The 10,164-nt window shown below is 50.5% G+C and overlaps 1 pseudogene; it reads left to right on the forward strand.

The window, feature by feature from the left end:
* Nucleotides 1-1,595, forward strand: LOC111257006 (annotated as a pseudogene).
* The last annotated feature ends 8,569 nt before the right edge of the window (nucleotides 1,596-10,164 follow it).

The following is a 10,164-nucleotide window of genomic DNA, read 5'->3' on the forward strand; positions in this document are numbered from 1 at the left end:
ATGGTGCTCGACCTGCTGCCGGACCTGTCCGACGACGAGAAGCGACTGTTGCGGTTGCGGGGCTGCTTGCCCGAGCGCGACGAGGACATCCCGAGGTTTCCACCAGTACCACAGCATCAGGTGCCCCCGTACTGTACGGTACGTCACTAGTTTTAGCTAGTTTTACTGACTGAATGGAGGCCCAGGGTGATTGCTTTTCGCTAATTGAATTGGTCCACATATGCTACTGGCTCCCTCCGTTCCGTTCCAAATTGTAAGTTATTTTGGAACCGAAAGAGTAAATTCATGTTGTAGAGTTTTCGACATTGCCATCCAAGCAACATCATATAATTATTAATCTGTCTTTGCACATGATCATATGCCGAAACCTCATGTTTTGTAACTGGAAAACCGTCCTTCGATCTGTGCACAATTAGTTGAACATCAAGTAACTTATTGGTCGTACATTATTGTATGCGCTGCAACACAAGTCTAAAATATGTTGAAATGCCTTCTTTATGCTGTATTATCTAGAGTAGGTTCAGTTACTTTGTCTTTGAAAGTCTTGGCCTAAACAAAGCAGCAAAATTTTTTGAACTGAAGTGCTGCTGTCTCTTCAGCTTAGACTCGTTTATCCTAACTCTGATGTGTCTCATTCTCAACGACAGCTTATTGAGTTCTTGAAAACTGCGTGTGGAGTAAAAATGGTAGCAGTCTCAGACACTTGTGCCTTTTCTTTTGCCATGCATCAATTCCTCTTACTATTATTGCACATCGTCACAACATCCCCAATCATGCAGTTCCAAAAAAAAAAATCAAGATACTATATTATGATGGAGAAGTGGATTATGGGGAAAAAAAGTTTGTGAGGTTACCTGCCAGCACTTGATGATTTGGCTTAGGACCTGTTTGCACTCAGCAATAGAGTAGAATGATTCTATTCATGTTTGTATGTACATACACCGAACAACCACCTTATCAATCACATTAATCCGATTGCATTGGATGCAGATCGTACGACGACACTATTATGCCCACTGTCCTCCACGCTCTACACCATTACAATGCCAGACACCCAGTACGTTCATTTCACTCGAGCAGTAACTTACAATCTCTGCAGGGTGGCGAGTTTGATGTGGCGAAGCCTCTGATGGAAGACGGCGTGCATTACAGGGATGAGGCCTGGTCACACGTCAACTTCTCTGGGCTCGCAGCCACAGCAGCAAGAAGATCAAGCGTTTCTTCGCTGAGGTGCACTACAAGGCTCCCGAATGCTCAGACCCATCGTTTCTACCCCCGTGTATTGCCACTGTTGAAACATGCACCATCATTGGTACGTATGCACATGCAACTCCCTTCCTTCCTTTCTTAATCACTGTTCAATACTTTTTCATTGATCAACTAATGTTAACATGCATATGAACCCAGAAGAGCCACTTGCGCAGTACAAGAGGAGCTGTGCATTCTGTCACAGTTACTTGGACATTTTACACCCCGTGGATGACAGCGAGTTCGTGTGCGGGAACGGGAACGAGGAGGACTGGAATGTGCAAGAATGGTTTGGGCTGCGATTCATTTGTCGCAAGGGTGAGGCCTTCCCCTTCGATGAAGAGTAAGGGGAGAAGAGGGAACCTATGGATGCTCCCTGACGACCTGACCATGCCAATGAGGTCAGGCATCAAATAAAGAGAGTTGTATGCAACCATTGTAAGGGTGCGATCTTCAGATAATGTTTCTGTGAGCTTGATGGATATTTGTGTATGTGGTTACTTCGTTACGTTGTGTTAGCTAAACAGTGCAATGGTTGTTTCATGCCTGCTGTCGTTGAGATGCATGTGCGCATTTCATTTGCATGTGGTTTGCACAAATACACTCATGTATGTTCAGAGAACTGGATTCGAGCCTTATTTTCCATCTTCACCTCAGAGATTTTGGATAGTTTATTGTACTTTGTTACAGTTGTTGGACAATTGGGGTATTCCTTTTTTTCCTACTCAATTTGTTGCCACTTAATCACAAACGGATTAGCAGCACGTTACATGCTCAAATTTCAGTTTTCTGTTGGAAAACATGCATGTAATGTTCGGTTGGCTTACATCCAGTGTCCGGAGTCCGGTTGCAACAAGCCAAGCATTTTCTTGGCACGAGAACAACTGAACAAGAAGCCATTGCATCCGTGTCTCTGACCAACTAGTCAACACTCAACAGACCTGCATAAATTCAGTAGCATCAGGATAGGATCCATGAGACATAGTCGGAGCCAGTTGCTAGCAGTATTTGCATGTCATCCTCCATATCTACCTCCACATTTCACATAAAAGCGGTGCCTGTTTCTTTCTTAATTTCGCTGCTGAATGCTGATGCAGCATCATGTACTCAACTAGCATCCTAGATAAGAACGAAGATCATATATTTTCCTACTCCATCATGGGAGATACGACCAAGTTGTGTTAATTCTGGAGGAATGGCTTCTACTCCATCATATATTTTAATGCTAAGTAGTGGGAGCAGTAGTGAAGCATATATATTTAGAGTAAATTTCAGAAACCTACATCTATTTTGACATGTGTATAAAAAACAACTTATGTGGCCCATTTCAAGAAAACTATAACTATTTTGATAGTCTCAAAAACCCACATGACAATACGGCTCCACATGCTGGCCTCATGGAACCATGCTGAATGCCATGAGGCTGTCATGAAGTCACAAAGCTGTAGCATTTTGGTACATGTCAAAATCGTTGTAAGTTTTCAAAATAGGATCCAGAAGTTCTAGTTATTACCAAGCATGGAACATTACTACGTAGCTGACTGAGGAGGCATCGTCAATGCTGCTGTATTGCTTTAGTGTAGTCAAACCTTATCCAGAAGCTATGACACATTTCCTCGTTCCAAATCTACCCCGCATCGCTTGCGCCCACTTACATTTTGGGATTTTTTAGAGGTATCGAGTAGAAGCTAGTCATGACAAATTAACTAACGTAACTGGAAATTATACTGGTTATTTTGCCATTTTCTCATTTAATTACCAAGCAGTAATCGAGCAGCTGATGATGGAAAGAAATCCATGAAGATGTACACAATAAGGATGACCACACAAAAGATATGTTAGATGGCTTACTTTTTGCTTTGTCCATATATATAGGTATCTTATATCATATAAATTTAACAACAAAAAAAGAAGCAAAACATGGATTCTTTCGATATTACTGCAGTAAAATGAAAATACTGTGATTACACTCTTTACCTCTCTCTCTCAGATTCGCTAAAGCTATTATCTGAACTATCATGAATATGAATTGCAATGATGTGAGTCTAAATGCTTGCACCCGGATAGAGTTGACAATATTCTGGGCTCATGTATTTTATAACAGGCTCCAAAAATGTGGCACGCCAGATCGTGAAATTGATATAAAGTAGTTAAGAATGAACAAGATCAATCTACTTGACGAGTAATACTAACACAGAAATCATAAGGTCGACACTCAAGACTAGAGCATACCAGCACATGGATCCGTAGCAGCATCTGGATCATCGTATCGCTGGGGCTAACTCACAGGGACACACCAAGTACCTGTGTCATGGTTCTTACATTCAGCAAAGAAGAGCGTTGGATGCATGCTCGCCTTCACGAGTCGTCAGAAAGTTCATGTGAGAGTGCAGATATATGTGAGGTGTCCATGGATTGTAGCCTCCAGAAACGTCCAAGCTGAACTCCGGGCCAGATACGAGCTCATTCACCCCACAGATAACATGAAGCCTATAGTGGGGTTCCTTCATCCAAGGAGAAGAAGAATGTTAAAGCATAACAGAGGAGTGGATCTAGCAAACATTTCTTTAAGGTTCAGATACAAGGAAGCCACTGCAAGAAGAATTAACAGCGCCGTGTTATTAATGGGTCATGTGCTTCAACTTTCCCAGAAGAAGGATTTCACAATTGAACTATCCCATAGCGAGCTCTCAGTCTGAGCCTCACCCTTGAATATTATTCCAGGTTAACTGTAGTTGCTTGACTCATTATTATGATGAAAGCGAAAGCTTGCAAACTAATGAAGAACCAAAGCAAGGAAGGATCAATGTCAAAGTATTCAAATATATATTCAGTATCTACTTTCATATTCAAATATATATTATTATCTGCCATATGCTTGTTTTATCCACATATACTAGATTTCATTAAAAGCAAACGAATTATTGGTATAAGAAATTTATTTGCAGCGAACTGAGGGGCAAATATATAAGTGAGGAATAGAAGAAACCAACCGCGGTCTCGTTCAACTTGCTCAATGCAGCTGCCATAATTCTTCTGGCTCGCTCCTGCTGGCCCCGGAACATGCGACAGCATTCAGATACGTGGGTGTAGAGAACAATGTTCACCTTTGTAGGCTCTGGTTCCGGTTGCTTATGTGACATGCCAGTAGTGAAGGGACACTTGGATGATATAAGCATGCAGAGGAACTCAAGATCCTTAGAGGATAGCAGGCGACCGTCCTGCAGATGCAGCACCTTCGAGGCAACCTTAAGATTAGCCACAGTATCCGATGATCCAAGAAACTCTTTCTGTGCAAGCAGGTTGGGGTGGTGCGCTGCGGTGGCCGCCGCCGCATATGCTTCTGGGACAGTAACTGACGGGGCTCCCTTCTTATGAACCAATCCAATTTGCAAGCCTTCACACCAGTACAGCTTCCTAGAGTCTCGTTATGGCATGAAAAGGTTGGGATCGGCATCTCTCAAGTTAGCCCCTGTCACCATCAGGCGCTGCAGGGCTTGGTCAGGTGTGAGGTTTTGGTAGCGGGTGCACAGGAAGGATACGAGGCCATAGAGTGACCTGGCCGCCGCGCGCCACAGGCACTGGGTGCTGATCATGTCTAGCTTAACCTGTTTGCTGGCCAGGAAGTTCTGATCGTACCAGACGGTGTTGACGATGATGTTGGAGACAGGGTCCAGCGGGCCGTAGCAGGAGTCGCCATGGAGCACGCTGCGGTGGAGCCGATCGGTGAGCTCGCGCTGGGGCAGGCTGCCCAGCGCCTTCAGGTAGGATCGGTGGATCGCGGCGAGGAGCATGCGCTTCATGGCCGCCCGGGCAGGAGGGAGCTCTCTGTCAGCGGCACTCCGACAATCACCGACGAGGGCCGCGGGAGCACACACACGAACTCTCTGTTTTGTGCTGCTAAAGAACAGGCAGCGTTTTTCCCTTGTATTGCTGAATACAAATAGAAGCTAACCAACGACTCCTATACGCACGGCATGCCGCCTTTCGTGAACATGCCATCCCATGTTCAGCTCCACACACCGCGCACACTCTCCTACAGACGCGCTCTGCATGCAACCATGCACTTGAGCTCCTACAGACTCGCTCAGCCAAACAAACTGGTGAGCTTATTTCAACCGTGAACAAGGAAACCGAAAATAGCTTGACAAGCATTGCACAGCATTACTCAACATTTCTCCTCCTAATTCTTGCGCTGTGCTTCAAGCTTGACGACGCCAATGCGTTCACGCTGCTCTTGGAACAGAACACGACCCAAAGACTTCGTCAGAACATCTGCTAACTGATCTTTTGTAGAGATCTGGTCCACCACAACTTTGCCCTTCTCAACACAATCTCTGATATAATGAAATTTAGTTTCAATGTGCTTACTTCTATCATGATGGACTGGATTCTTACAGAGATCAATTGCTGATTTGTTGTCAATCTTCAGAACCGGCACCCCAACCTCCAAACCAAGCAGACTCCTTAGTAGCCGTGCAAGCCACACTCCCTGGCAAGCTGCACCAGATGCAGCAATATACTCTGCTTCACATGTAGAAAGTGCCACCACCTTCTGCTTATTGGAGTGCCAAGTAACAGGGCTGTCTCCTAGACAAAATAACATCCCACTGGTGCTTTTCCTATCATCAATATCCCCAGCATAATCACTATCACTGAACCCTGTTAATTGAACACCAGTACTTCCCTGCTCTCCTACTTTATAGAACAAACCATACTCCAATGTACCACTCACATACCTGATGATGTGTTTCACTACTGCCAAGTGATCTTCATGTGGTTGTTCTAAAAACCGACCTACAAACCCCACTGCAAAGGCAATGTCAGGGCGTGTGTTCACCAGATACCGAAGTCCCCCAACTGCACTTCGATATTCAGTTGCATCCGCCAAAGGTGCCTCACTGATTTTACTCAGTTTGAGCCTGGACTCCATTGGTGCTGCACAAGCATTACATCCTGTCAAGCCAGCCTTCTCTACAAGTTTTGCTGCATAAGCAGCTTGTCCAATGCTGATCCCCTCCTTGGTCTGCCTCACCTCCAACCCCAGATAATAAGACAACAGACCTAGATCACTCATCTTGTAAATCTTCATCATTTCTGACTTGAATTCCTTGATGCCTGTGCTTCCTGTGATGATCAGATCATCCACATATACTCCCACAATGAGTGCTGCTCCTCCAGTGCCCCTGGTGTAAACACCATGCTCAGCTATGTTTTTTCTGAACCCAAGTGATAGAAGGCTGCTATCCAGCTTCATGTTCCACGCTCTTGGCGCCTGCCTCAGGCCATACAAGGCTTTCTCCAGTTTCAACACCTTGTGCTCTTGACCTGCCTTAACAAATCCCTGTGGCTGTACCACATACACCTCTTAACTCAGTATACCATTCAGGAAAGCGCTTTTTACATCCATGTGATGCACTTCCCATCCTTTATGAGCAGCTATAGCCAGCAGCACTCTGACAGACTCCAACCTTGCAACTGGAGCAAAAACTTCATCAAAGTCAATTCCCTGTCTCTGCACATATCCTTTAGCAACCAGCCGTGCTTTGTGCTTCACCACTGCTCCATGCTCATCACGCTTGACTTTGAATACCCACTTCAACCCAATTGGTGAATGTCCTGCAGGCAGATCAACAAGGCTCCATGTCTTGTTTTCTTCAATCGATTTCATTTCCTCCCTCATAGCTTGCTTCCAGCGAGGATCCTGCTCAGCTTCCTTGAATGTTGCCGGCTCCTCCGCACTTGCAAACATGAGCTCTGCCTGCTCCAAATCTCGTTCTGCCAGTCCCTGCATAGAACTTGGCCCCAGCACATTATCCAGCAATCTGAAACGTACCGGCGCCTCCTCATCGTGGTCTGCATCCACGAAGTCTTGCACGTTTGTTGGTGGAGAAGCAAACTCCACCTGCTCGGGTGACATCGGTGTCGCGGCTGCCGCTGGCGTCATAGGCGAATCTGATGCACCCGGCGTCAGAGGCTGCACCGTGGTCGCCGTGCTCGGTGTAGCGGGTGCGGACCTCCCCTCCACAGGTTCCCCGTCACCAGCCACGTACTCGCTTGCCACCGTGAACACCCTGAAGCCGCCGTCGTGGTACTCTCCGCCTCCATCGTCCTCACGTCCTGCGCTCCAGTCCCATTTCGCCTCTTCGTCGAAGATGACGTCGCGCGCCACGTGCACGCGCCGCGCCACCGGGTTGAACACCCGATACGCCTTGGCACCCGGTTCGTAGCCGAACATCACCATCCTCATGCTACGATCTTCAAGCTTCTTCAGATGTGGCTTCACGTTCTTCACATGAACGACGCACCCGAAAGTGCGCAGGTGCTCCACCGTGGGCTTCTTGCCATGCCAGGCCTCGTACGGGGTACGGCCGGCTAGGCTCTTCGTCGGCGCCCGGTTCAGCAGGTACACGGCCGTCACCACGGCCTCGCCCCAGAACACCGCCGGCACCGATCTCCCCTTCAGCAAGCTCCTCGCCATCGCCACTACGGTTTGATTGCGGCGTTCGACCACGCCGTTCTGTTGTGGTGAATACGGCGCCGTCAGATGACGCCGCACGCCACGACCTGCACACCATTCACCGAATTCAACAGAGGTGAACTCACCCCCATTGTCAGTGCGCAAGATCTTCAGCTTCTTCCCGGTCTCCGTCTCCACCATGGCTTGCCACCTCTTGATGGCCTCCGACGCCTCGTCCTTGCTGCTTAGCAGAGAGATCCACATGTACCTCGACGCATCGTCCACGAGCAACAGGAAATGGCGTCGCCCTCCTGGCGTCGCAGGTATGATTGGACCGCACAAATCACCGTGAACTAGGTCCAGCTTCTCCTCCGCTCGGTACTTCGCCGCCACCGGGAACGGTGTCCTCCTCTGCTTTGTCGCCACACAGCAATTGCAGAGCTGCTCGACATGCTCGATGCAGGGCAGCCCGCACACCATCTCCTTGCGCGACAGCAGGCGCAGTGCATCGAAATGCAGATGGCCGTACCTCTCGTGCCAGCGCCACGCCTCCTCGCCGCGCTGCGCCACCAGGCACACTGGCTTCACCGTCGTCAGCCGTAGCAGATACAGCCTCACCGCCGTGCGCTTCACCTTGACCACCAGACGCCGCTGCCGGTCCCAGATTCGGAGCACTCCGTCGTCGATGTGGACGGGGCAGCCTCCCTCGTCCAGCTGGCCGAGGCTCACGATGTTCGCCGTGAGCCGCGGAATGTAGTAGACGTCCGTCAGCCTCTGGTGCTTCCCATTCTTCGCCTGGAAGAGGATGTTCCCGCGGCCGGCGATATCCACCACGGATCCATCCCCAAATTTCACCGTGCCCTGAACGCCGGTGTTCAGCTCGGTGAAGACCTCGCGCGCGCCCGTCATGTGATTGGTAGCCCCGGTATCCAGATACCAGAGTCCGGCGTCGCGGTTAGCATCTCCGTCGAGCTGCGCCATCACCTTCTCCTCCACGAGGTGGACTACGGCCGGCGCCGCGTCTCCACCATCGTTGACCGCCGTCGAGGCAAAGAAGAGGGCCGGACCCTCCTCCTCCTCAGCCTCAGCAACGTGGGCCGCCAGGTTCTTGGGCTTGGTCGGGCACTCCCGGGCCCAATGCCCGGTCTTCTTGCAGCGGCGGCATTGATCCGGCCCAACATCGCTGGAAGCCGACGCCGTCTTCGATCCACCGTCCCATGGTGGTCTCGGCCCAGGCTCCTTTCTCCCAGAGCTTGAGTTGTGCCATCCGCGCCCGCGGCCACGGCCGCGGCCGCCGCCGCCGCCACTGCCGGAGCCGTGGTCCGCCTTCCTCATCCGTGCCGTCCACTGCTCCTGCGTCAGAAGCAGCTTACCGTCGGCACTTGTCGCCGCCGGCGTGTCGTCCTCGGCTTCCCAATCCTCCGCCGCACGCAGCCGTCCGCACACGTCCTCCAGTGACAGCTTGTCGAGATTAGAGGTGATCTCGATTGCAACGGCCGTCTGCTTCAATGCCTTGGGCACAGCACGCAGCAGCTTCTCGACGGTCCTGCGCGTCGTCACCACTTCGCCGAGGGTCTCCAATGCCGCCACAAGATTCTCCAAGCGCTCGGTGAAATCATCGACAGACTCACCGGGCTTGAACTTCATCGTCTCCAGCTCCTTCCGAAGACGTTGCGCCTTCACCTTCTGCACCGAGTCGTTCCCGATCCGGCGCTCCTTGATGGCCTTCCACGCTTCCAGCGCAGACCCCTTGGCTACCAGCGACGGCACCATCTCCGGTGGTACCCCGCTCGTGATGGCGTCGAGCGCCGCTCGATCCTCCTGGAACGAGACGTCACCCGGCTCGATCGCCTCCCACATGTCGCGCGCCTCCATCTTGAGCTTCATCAGCGCCGCCCACGTCGTGTAGTTCGTCTTGGTGAGCATTGGCCAGTTCGCCGGCCCGGCGTACTCCTTGACGATGCGCACCTTCTCCTCCTTGCCGCTGCCGCCCGCAGCGCCGCCCTTGCCACGGGCGCCCTTCTTCGGAGAGGGTGGCGTGTCGTCGTCGCTGGCCATCAGTGCGTAGCGGATCGCGGGGTCTCGGTTCCAACGGCGATACCGCGCCACGATCGAGTCCAGCCCCTACCGAACCTCGGCTCTGATGCCAATTGTCAGCGGCACTCCGACGATCACCGACGAGGGCCGCGGGAGCACACACACGAACTCTCTGTTTTGTGCTGCTAAAGAACAGGCAGCGTTTTTCCCTTGTATTGCTGAATACAAATAGAAGCTAACCAACGACTCCTATACGCACGGCATGCCGCCTTTCGTGAACATGCCATCCCATGTTCAGCTCCACACACCGCGCACACTCTCCTACAGACGCGCTCTGCATGCAACCATGCACTTGAGCTCCTACAGACTCGCTCAGCCAAACAAACTGGTGAGCTTATTTCAACCGTGAACAAGGAAAC

This window comes from Setaria italica, chromosome IV, assembly GCF_000263155.2.
Source record: "Setaria italica strain Yugu1 chromosome IV, Setaria_italica_v2.0, whole genome shotgun sequence".
NCBI classification, from domain to species: domain Eukaryota; kingdom Viridiplantae; phylum Streptophyta; class Magnoliopsida; order Poales; family Poaceae; genus Setaria; species Setaria italica.